The 12,664-nt window shown below is 43.4% G+C and overlaps 2 protein-coding genes across 2 annotated transcripts in view; one reads left to right on the forward strand and one right to left on the reverse strand.

Annotated features, from left to right (window-relative positions):
* The window catches only part of LOC130360977 (uncharacterized protein C17orf50 homolog), a 112,932-nt gene that overhangs the window by 12,146 nt on the left and 88,122 nt on the right, over nucleotides 1-12,664 (reverse strand). The window lies entirely within an intron of this gene.
* The window catches only part of LOC130361490 (synaptobrevin-like), a 69,643-nt gene that overhangs the window by 119 nt on the left and 56,860 nt on the right, over nucleotides 1-12,664 (forward strand). The gene's annotated exons all lie outside the window — the stretch shown is intronic.

The following is a 12,664-nucleotide window of genomic DNA, read 5'->3' on the forward strand; positions in this document are numbered from 1 at the left end:
GGGAGCTGTCCACTCCTTAGTGCTGATCTCTTATTCTGTGCTGTCCATGCATCCAATACTAGATTGCATGTATTGTTTATATCAGTGTTTCCTAACAAGTGCGCCTCCAGCTGTTGCAAAAGTACAACTCCCAGCATGCCCGGACAGCCAAAGGCTGTCCGGGCACGCTGGGAGTTGTACTTTTGCAACAGCTGGAGGCAGACTGGCTGGGAAACACCGTTTTATATACTGCAGACTTATATTCTCATCATCTTCTTATGTTGGGAGTTGTACTTTTGCAACAGTTGGAGGCACACTGGTTGGGAAACACCATTCTATATACTGCAGACTTATATTCTCATCATCTTCTCATTCATCTTTGGGGCATGTTGGGAGTTGTACTTTTGCAACAGCTGGAGGCACACTGGTTGGGAAACACCGTTCTATATACTGCAGACTTATATTCTCATCATCTTCTCATTCATCTTCCGGGCATGCTGGGAGTTGTACTTTTGCAACAGCTGGAGGCACAATGGTTGGTAAACACCTTTCTATATACTGCAGACTTAAAGTCTCATCATCTTCTCATTCATCTTTGGGGCATGTTGGGAGTTGTACTTTTGCAACAGCTGGAGGCACACTAGTTGGGAAACACCGTTCTATATACTGCAGACTTATATTCTCATCATCTTCTCATTCATCTTCCGGGCATGCTGGGAGTTGTACTTTTGCAACAGCTGGAGGCACACTGGTTGGGAAACACCATTCTATATACTGCAGACTTATATTCTCATCATCTTCTCATTCATCTTCCGGGCATGCTGGGAGTTATACTTTTGCAACAGCTGGAGGCACACTGGTTGGGAAACACTGTTCTATATACTGCAGACTTATATTCTCATCATCTTCTCATTAATCTTTGGTGCATGTTGGGAGTTGTACTTTTGCAACAGCTGGAGGCACATTGGTTGGGAAACACCATTCTATATACTGCAGACTTATATCCTCATCATCTTCTCATTCATCTTCTATTTTATTCACTGCTAATACTCTCATTCTCCACTTTCACCATATAATGATTAATACTATTATCTACATTAAATTTGGCGTACTCAGAACTTGTATAACAGTCCATTATTTGCAGTGTGTTATCCAGTCCCAGTCTCCTCACCCCCCTGGGCCGGCCATGCACTTCTCCACTTCTTCTTCTTATATGGAGATCAGATTGACTGGATTTCTTTACAGTCTGGTCAATATTCACAGGTCTGCGGTGGATCCAGCTGGAGGGGCTTCTGTTTGTCTCATTTATAGAGCCAGGGGCGATATCCTTATCATTTCTAATGCATATTCTGATCTTTATTGCTAAGATCATGAGCTCTAGTACCCCCATCATTCCATTCTTCTGGTTTCCCATGATGAGGGTGGTAGTCTCTTTCACAGTATTGACATCTTAATTAACTCCCTGCACTATAAATCATCGCTACCATACCCAGCACTGATACACTAATACCACTTCTATGGGCAATGCTAATATTTATCCCAGTATATATTGTCTGAACCTACATTTTCATTTATATATTTATATTTTGCACATAAGGCTGACAATTTAACATCCACTCACAAACCCAGTTTATACTTTGAAAACATTCTCCTCCATCCTTGAAAACCTTTTTCATATGATTATTATTCAGTGATTCTTTTTCTCCATTTGCAATCTCACTATTCTCACTTCCAGTATACTCAGCACTGATACCCTATCACTCATCTTAGTACTAGTGATACTCCATCACTCCTCATATTACCATTATACTCAGTGCAGATACTCCATTGCTCCTCATATTACCATTGTACTCAGTGCAGATACTCCATCACTCCTCATATTATCATTATACTTGGTGCAGATACTCCATCACTCCTCATATTACCATTATACTCAGTGCAGATACTCCATCACTCCCCATATTACCATTATACTTGGTGCAGATACTCCATCACTCCTCATATTACCATTATACTCAGTGCATATACTCCATCACTCCTCATATTACCATTATACTTGGTGCAGATACTCCGTCACTCCTCATATTACCATTATACTTGGTGCAGATACTCCGTCACTCCTCATATTACCATTATACTCAGTGCAGATACTCCATCACTCCTCATATTACCATTATACTCAGTGCAGATACTCCATTACTACTCATATTACCATTATACTCAGTGCAGATACTCCATCACTCCTCGTATTACCATTATACTCAGTGCAGATACTCCATCACTCCTCATATTACCATTATACTCAGTGCATATACTCCATCACTCCTCGTATTACCATTATACTCAGTGCAGATACTCCATTACTCCTCATATTACCATTGTACTCAGTGCAGATACTCCATCACTCCTCATATTACCATTATACTTGGTGCAGATACTCCATCACTCCTCATATTACCATTATACTTGGGGCAGATACTCCATCACTCCTCATATTATCATTATACTCAGTGCAGATACTCCATCATTCCTCATATTACCATTATACTCAGTGCAGATACTCCATCACTCCTCATATTACCATAATACTCAGTGCAGATAATCCATCACTCCTCATATTACCATTATACTCAGTGCAGATACTCCATCACTCCTCATATTACCATTATACTCAGTGCAGATACTCCATTACTACTCATATTACCATTATACTCAGTGCAGATACTCCATCACACCTCATATTACCATTATACTCAGTGCAGATACTCCATTACTCCTCATATTACCATTATACTCAGTGCATATACTCCATCACTCCTTATATGACCATAATACTCAGTGCAGATACTCCATCACTCCTCATATTACCATTATACTCAGTGCAGATACTCCATCACTCCTCATATTACCATTATACTCAGTGCAGATACTCCATTACTCCTCATATTACCATTATACTCAGTGCAGATACTCCATCACACCTCATATTACCATTATACTCAGTGCAGATACTCCATTACTCCTCATATTACCATTATACTCAGTGCATATACTCCATTACTCCTCATATTACCATTATACTCAGTGCAGATACTCCATCACTCCTCATATTACCATTATACTCAGTGCAGATACTCCATCACTCCTAATATTACCATTATACTCAGTGCAGATACTCCATTACTCCTCATATTACCATTATACTCAGTGCAGATACTCCATCAAACCTCATATTACCATTATACTCAGTGCAGATACCCCATCACTCCTCATATTACCATTATACTCAGTGCAGATAATCCATCACTCCTCATATTACCATTATACTCAGTGCAGATACTCCATCACTCCTCATATTACCATTATACTCAGTGCAGATACTCCATTACTACTCATATTACCATTATACTCAGTGCAGATACTCCATCACTCCTAATATTACCATTATACTCAGTGCATATACTCCATCACTCCTCATATTACCATTATACTCAGTGCAGATACTCCATCACTCCTCATATTACCATTATACTCAGTGCAGATACTCCATTACTCCTCATATTACCATTATACTCAGTGCAGATACTCCATCACACCTCATATTACCATTATACTCAGTGCAGATACTCCATCACTCCTCATATTACCATTATACTCAGTGCAGATACTCCATTACTCCTCATATTACCATTATACTCAGTGCAGATACTCCATCACACCTCATATTACCATTATACTCAGTGCAGATACTCCATCACTCCTAATATTACCATTATACTCAGTGCATATACTCCATCACACCTCATATTACCATTATACTCAGTGCAGATACTCCATCACTCCTCATATTACCATTATACTCAGTGCAGATACTCCATCACTCCTAATATTACCATTATACTCAGTGCAGATACTCCATTACTCCTCATATTACCATTATACTCAGTGCAGATACTCCATCACACCTCATATTACCATTATACTCAGTGCAGATACTCCATCACACCTCATATTACCATTATACTCAGTGCATATATTCCATCACTCCTAATATTACCATTATACTCAGTGCAGATACTCCATTACTCCTCATATTACCATTATACTCAGTGCATATATTCCATCACTCCTCATATTACCATTATACTCAGTGCAGATACTCCATCACACCTCATATTACCATTATACTCAGTGCAGATACTCCATCACTCCTCATATTACCATTATACTCAGTGCAGATACTCCATCACTCCTCATATTACCATTATACTCAGTGCAGATACTCCATCACTCCTCATATTACCATTATACTCAGTGCAGATACTCCATTACTCCTCATATTACCATTATACTCAGTGCAGATACTCCATCACACCTCATATTACCATAATACTCAGTGCAGATACTCCATCACTCCTCATATTACCATTATACTTGGGGCAGATACTCCATCACTCCTCATATTACCATTATACTCAGTGCAGATACTCCATCACTCCTCATATTACCATTATACTCAGTGCAGATACTCCATTACTCCTCATATTACCATTATACTCAGTGCAGATACTCCATCACACCTCATATTACCATTATACTCAGTGCAGATACTCCATCACTCCTAATATTACCATTATACTCAGTGCATATACTCCATCACACCTCATATTACCATTATACTCAGTGCAGATACTCCATCACTCCTCATATTACCATTATACTCAGTGCAGATACTCCATCACTCCTAATATTACCATTATACTCAGTGCAGATACTCCATTACTCCTCATATTACCATTATACTCAGTGCAGATACTCCATCACACCTCATATTACCATTATACTCAGTGCAGATACTCCATCACACCTCATATTACCATTATACTCAGTGCAGATACTCCATCACACCTCATATTACCATTATACTCAGTGCATATATTCCATCACTCCTCATATTACCATTATACTCAGTGCAGATACTCCATCACACCTCATATTACCATTATACTCAGTGCAGATACTCCATCACTCCTCATTGTTACGCCTAGCGCTCCGGGTCCCCGCTCCTCCCCGGAGCGCTCACGGCGTCTTTCTCCCTGCAGCTCCCCGGTCAGCGCTGACCGGGAGCGCTGCTCTGCCATGGCCGTTGGGGATGCGATTCGCACAGCGGGACGCGCCCGCTCGCGAGTCGCATCCCAGGTCACTTACCCGTTCCCGTCTCCTGCAGTCATGTGCTGGCGCGCGCGGCTCCGCTCTCTAGGGCGCGCGCGCGCCAGCTCCCTGAGACTTAAAGGGCCAGTGCACCAATGATTGGTGCCTGGCCCAATTAGCTTAATTGGTTCCCACCTGTTCCCTGGCTATATCTAGTCTCCTCCCTTGCACTCCCTTGCCGGATCTTGTTGCCTTAGTGCCAGTGTAAGCGTTCCTTGTGTGTTTAATAGCCTGTGTACCAGTACCTTTGCTATCTCCCCTGACTACGAACCTTGCCGCCTGCCCCCGACCTTCTGCTACGTCCGACCTTGCTACTGCCTACTCCCTTGTACCTCGCCTTTCTTCAGTATCTTCAGCAGCCAGAGAGGAGAGCCGTTGCTAGTGGATACGACCTGGTCACTACCGCCGCAGCAAGACCATCCCGCTTTGCGGCGGGCTCTGGTGAAAACCTGTAGTGGCTTAGAACCGGTCCACTAGCGCGGTCCTCACCAATCCCTCTCTGGCACAGAGGATCCACCTCCTGCCAGCCGGCATCGTGACAGTAGATCCGGCCATGGATCCCGCTGAAGTTCCTCTGCCAGCTGCCGCCGACCTCCCTACATTGGTCGCCCGACAAGAGCACCAGCTGTCGTACTTGACCACCATGACACAGCAACTCCAGTCGCAGCTACAGCAGCTCCAGTCACAGCAACAGCAGCAACAGTCACAGCTACAGCAAGTTCAGTCTCAGCTACAGCAGCAATAACCATCTCCTCCGCCAGCTCCTGCACCCCTTCCGCAGCGACTGGCCACTCCTAGCCTCCGCCTGTCTTTGCCAGACAAATTTAATGGGGACTCTAAGTTTTGCCGTGGCTTCCTTTCGCAATGTTCTCTGCACTTGGAGATGATGTCGGACCTGTTTCCTACTGAAAGGTCTAAGGTGGCTTTCGTAGTCAGCCTTCTGTCTGGAAAAGCCCTGTCATGGGCCACACCGCTCTGGGACCGCAATGACCCCGTCACTGCCTCTGTTCACTCCTTCTTCTCGGAAATTCGAAGTGTCTTTGAGGAACCTGCCCGAGCCTCTTCTGCTGAGACTGCCCTGCTGAACCTGGTCCAGGGTAATTCCTCCGTTGGCGAGTACGCCATACAATTCCGTACTCTTGCTTCTGAACTATCCTGGAATAATGAGGCTCTCTGCGCGACCTTTAAAAAAGGCCTATCCAGCAACATTAAAGATGTTCTGGCCGCACGAGAGACTCCTGCTAGCCTGCATGAACTCATTCATCTAGCCACTCGCATTGACATGCGTTTTTCTGAGAGGCATCAAGAGCTCCGCCAGGAAAAAGACTTAGATCTCTGGCCACCTCTCCCACAGTCTCCACTGCAATCTGCGCCTAGGCCTCCCGCCGAGGAGGCCATGCAAGTGGATCGGTCTCGCCTGACCCTGGAAGAGAGGAATCGCCGTAAGGAAGAGAATCTTTGTCTGTACTGTGCCAGTACTGAACATTTTCTGGTGGATTGCCCAATCCGTCCTCCACGTCTGGGAAACGCACGCTCGCACTCAGCTCTCGTGGGTGTGGCGTCTCTTGATGCCAAGTCGGCTTCTCCACGTCTCACGGTACCTGTTCGGATTTCCACTTCAGCCAGCTCTCCCCTCTCAGCCGTGGCCTGCCTGGACTCTGGAGCTTCTGGGAATTTTATTCGGGACTCCTTTGTGAATAAATTCCGTATTCCGGTGACCCGTCTTGTCAAGCCACTCCGCATTTCCGCGGTCAACGGAGCCAGGTTGGACTGTACCATACGTTTCCGCACGGAGCCCCTTCTTATGAGCATCGGATCTCATCACGAGAGGATTGAACTTTTGGTCCTTCCCAATTGCACCTCGGAGATTCTCCTTGGACTTCCCTGGCTTCAACTTCATTCCCCAACCCTGGATTGGTCCACTGGGGAGATCAAGAGTTGGGGGTCCTCTTGTTCCAAGAACTGTCTAAAACCGGTTCCCAGTAACCCTTGCCGTAACTCTGTGGTTCCTCCTGTATCCGGTCCCCCTAAGGTCATTAAGGACTCTGCCTCCCACAGGAAATGCCCTTCCCCCCCTCCCAGTTCCATCAGGCAAGCTTCTGTGTCCCCTCATGGCCCTCGTCCTGGTGTCACACTGCCCCGTGCCAGGTCTCGCCCTCTGCCCTCTCTCCCCATTCCTACTCCTGCGGTTCTGCCTGCCGTTGAGGAATCCCTCCATCCTTTCCCGGTGTCCTCATCCCAGGGGAGGCAGTTACCCGATAAAGAGAAGGGGAGACCTAAGGGGGGGGGGGTACTGTTACGCCTAGCGCTCCGGGTCCCCGCTCCTCCCCGGAGCGCTCACGGCGTCTTTCTCCCTGCAGCTCCCCGGTCAGCGCTGACCGGGAGCGCTGCTCTGCCATGGCCGTTGGGGATGCGATTCGCACAGCGGGACGCGCCCGCTCGCGAGTCGCATCCCAGGTCACTTACCCGTTCCCGTCTCCTGCAGTCATGTGCTGGCGCGCGCGGCTCCGCTCTCTAGGGCGCGCGCGCGCCAGCTCCCTGAGACTTAAAGGGCCAGTGCACCAATGATTGGTGCCTGGCCCAATTAGCTTAATTGGTTCCCACCTGTTCCCTGGCTATATCTAGTCTCCTCCCTTGCACTCCCTTGCCGGATCTTGTTGCCTTAGTGCCAGTGTAAGCGTTCCTTGTGTGTTTAATAGCCTGTGTACCAGTACCTTTGCTATCTCCCCTGACTACGAACCTTGCCGCCTGCCCCCGACCTTCTGCTACGTCCGACCTTGCTACTGCCTACTCCCTTGTACCTCGCCTTTCTTCAGTATCTTCAGCAGCCAGAGAGGAGAGCCGTTGCTAGTGGATACGACCTGGTCACTACCGCCGCAGCAAGACCATCCCGCTTTGCGGCGGGCTCTGGTGAAAACCTGTAGTGGCTTAGAACCGGTCCACTAGCGCGGTCCTCACCAATCCCTCTCTGGCACAGAGGATCCACCTCCTGCCAGCCGGCATCGTGACACTCATATTACCATTATACTCAGTGCAGATACTCCATCACTCCTCATATTACCATTATACTCAGTGCAGATACTCCATCACTCCTCATATTACCATTATACTCCGTGCAGATACTCCATCACTCCTCATATTACCATAATACTCAGTGCAGATACTCCATCACTCCTCATATTACCATTATACTTGGGGCAGATACTCCATCACTCCTCATATTACCATTATACTCAGTGCAGATACTCCATCACTCCTCATATTACCATTAGACTCAGTGCAGATACTCCATTACTCCTCATATTACCATTATACTCAGTGCAGATACTCCATTACTCCTCATATTACCATTGTACTCAGTGCAGATACTCCATCACTCCTCTTATTACCATTATACTCAGTGCAGATACTCCATCACTCCTCATATTACCATTATACTCAGTGCAGATACTCCATCACTCCTCATATTACCATTATACTCAGTGCAGATACTCCATCACTCCTCATATTACCATTATACTCAGTGCAGATACTCCATCATTTTTCATACCACTAGTATAGTCAGTGCTGATAACAATCCCTCCCCTTACTTCCATTATACTAGTATTAATACCAGGGGTCAAGTCCTAGGAAAAAAAAAGTGAGGGAACTCACCCAAGATGTCCACTCAAGGCCTGGTCCTGCAGGACTCCTGCTAATGGTAACGGTGTTCCTGCTGTGGGAAAAGTGCAGGAACTCAGTTCTCACGCGTTCCTGCAGGACTTGAGCCCTGATTAATACCCAATCACTCCTCTTACTACCAGTATAGTCAGTGCTGATTCACAATGCTCTTCTTACTAATAGCAAAGTCAGTGCTGATACTATATCACTCCTTTACTACTATTATATTCAGCGCTAATACTCTGTTTCAATAGTTTTTATTAAAGATTTTTTTTGCATTTCAATACAGTTCAGTGCAGATACTCCATTGCTTTTCATACTACTAGTTTAGTCAATGCTGATATTCTATCTCTCCTTTACTACCATTATACTCAGTGGTGATACTCTAGTACTCCTCATGCTACTAGTATACTTAGTAACATATAATTCTGATACTCCATTACTCTTCTTACTACCAGCATAGTCAGTGCTGATACCCAATGCTCCTCTTATTAATAGCAAAGTCAGTACTGATACTATATTAATCCTTTACTTCTATTATATTCAGCGCTGATACTCTATTTCAATAGTTTTTATTAAATATGTTTTTGCATTTCAATACAGTTCAGCACTGATACTCAATCACTCCTTTACAACCATTATAGTCAGTGCAGATACTCCATCACTCCTCATATTACCATTATACTCAGTGCAGATACTCCATTACTCCTCATATTACCATTATACTTGGGGCAGATACTCCATCACTCCTCATATTACCATTAAACTCAGTGCATATACTCCATCACTCCTCATATTACCATTATACTCAGTGCAGATACTCCATTAATCCTCATATTACCATTATACTCAGTGCAGATACTCCATTGCTCCTCATATTACCATTGTACTCAGTGCAGATACTCCATCACTCCTCAAATTACCATTATTCTTGGTGCAGATACTCCATCACTCCTCATATTATCATTATACTTGGTGCAGATACTCCATCACTCCCCATATTACCATTATACTTGGTGCAGATACTCCATCACTCCTCATATTACCATTATACTCACTGCATATACTCCATCACTCCTCATATTACCATTATACTTGGTGCAGATACTCCGTCACTCCTCATATTACCATTATACTCAGTGCAGATACTCCATCACTCCTCATATTACCATTATACTCAGTGCAGATACTCCATTACTCCTCATATTACCATTATACTCAGTGCAGATACTCCATCACTCCTCGTATTACCATTATACTCAGTGCAGATACTCCATCACTCCTCATATTACCATTATACTCAGTGCATATACTCCATCACTCCTCGTATTACCATTATACTCAGTGCAGATACTCCATTACTCCTCATATTACCATTGTACTCAGTGCAGATACTCCATCACTCCTCATATTACCATTATACTTGGTGCAGATACTCCATCACTCCTCATATTACCATTATACTTGGGGCAGATACTCCATCACTCCTCATATTATCATTATACTCAGTGCAGATACTCCATCATTCCTCATATTACCATTATACTCAGTGCAGATACTCCATCACTCCTCATATTACCATAATACTCAGTGCAGATAATCCATCACTCCTCATATTACCATTATACTCAGTGCAGATACTCCATCACTCCTCATATTACCATTATACTCAGTGCAGATACTCCATTACTCCTCATATTACCATTATACTCAGTGCAGATACTCCATCACACCTCATATTACCATTATACTCAGTGCAGATACTCCATTACTCCTCATATTACCATTATACTCAGTGCATATACTCCATCACTCCTCATATTACCATAATACTCAGTGCAGATACTCCATCACTCCTCATATTACCATTATACTCAGTGCAGATACTCCATCACTCCTCATATTACCATTATACTCAGTGCAGATACTCCATTACTCCTCATATTACCATTATACTCAGTGCAGATACTCCATCACACCTCATATTACCATTATACTCAGTGCAGATACTCCATTACTCCTCATATTACCATTATACTCAGTGCATATACTCCATTACTCCTCATATTACCATAATACTCAGTGCAGATACTCCATCACTCCTCATATTACCATTATATTCAGTGCATATACTCCATCACTCCTCATATTACCATTATACTCAGTACATATACTCCATCACTCCTCATATTACCATTATACTCAGTGCAGATACTCCATCACTCCTCATATTACCATAATACTCAGTGCAGATAATCCATCACTCCTCATATTACCATTATACTCAGTGCAGATACTCCATCACTCCTCATATTACCATTATACTCAGTGCAGATACTCCATTACTCCTCATATTACCATTATACTCAGTGCAGATACTCCATCACACCTCATATTACCATTATACTCAGTGCAGATACTCCATTACTCCTCATATTACCATTATACTCAGTGCATATACTCCATCACTCCTCATATTACCATAATACTCAGTGCAGATACTCCATCACTCCTCATATTACCATTATACTCAGTGCAGATACTCCATCACTCCTCATATTACCATTATACTCAGTGCAGATACTCCATTACTCCTCATATTACCATTATACTCAGTGCAGATACTCCATCACACCTCATATTACCATTATACTCAGTGCAGATACTCCATTACTCCTCATATTACCATTATACTCAGTGCATATACTCCATTACTCCTCATATTACCATAATACTCAGTGCAGATACTCCATCACTCCTCATATTACCATTATATTCAGTGCATATACTCCATCACTCCTCATATTACCATTATACTCAGTGCATATACTCCATCACTCCTCATATTACCATTATACTCAGTGCAGATACTCCATCACTCCTAATATTACCATTATACTCAGTGCAGATACTCCATTACTCCTCATATTACCATTATACTCAGTGCAGATACTCCATCACACCTCATATTACCATTATACTCAGTGCAGATACTCCATCACTCCTCATATTACCATTATACTCAGTGCAGATAATCCATCACTCCTCATATTACCATTATACTCAGTGCAGATACTCCATCACTCCTCATATTACCATTATACTCAGTGTAGATACTCCATTACTCCTCATATTACCATTATACTCAGTGCAGATACTCCATCACTCCTAATATTACCATTATACTCAGTGCATATACTCCATCACTCCTCATATTACCATTATACTCAGTGCAGATACTCCATCACTCCTCATATTACCATTATACTCAGTGCAGATACTCCATTACTCCTCATATTACCATTATACCCAGTGCAGATACTCCATCACACCTCATATTACCATTATACTCAGTGCAGATACTCCATCACTCCTCATATTACCATTATACTCAGTGCAGATACTCCATTACTCCTCATATTACCATTATACTCAGTGCAGATACTCCATTACTCCTCATATTACCATTATACTCAGTGCAGATACTCCATCACACCTCATATTACCATTATACTCAGTGCAGATACTCCATCACTCCTCATATTACCATTATACTCAGTGCAGATACTCCATCACTCCTCATATTACCATTATACTCAGTGCAGATACTCCATCACTCCTAATATTACCATTATACTCAGTGCAGATACTCCATTACTCCTCATATTACCATTATACTCAGTGCAGATACTCCATCACACCTCATATTACCATTATACTCAGTGCAGATACTCCATCACACCTCATATTACCATTATACTCAGTGCATATATTCCATCACTCCTCATATTACCATTATACTCAGTGCAGATAC

This window comes from Hyla sarda, chromosome 3, assembly GCF_029499605.1.
Source record: "Hyla sarda isolate aHylSar1 chromosome 3, aHylSar1.hap1, whole genome shotgun sequence".
NCBI classification, from domain to species: domain Eukaryota; kingdom Metazoa; phylum Chordata; class Amphibia; order Anura; family Hylidae; genus Hyla; species Hyla sarda.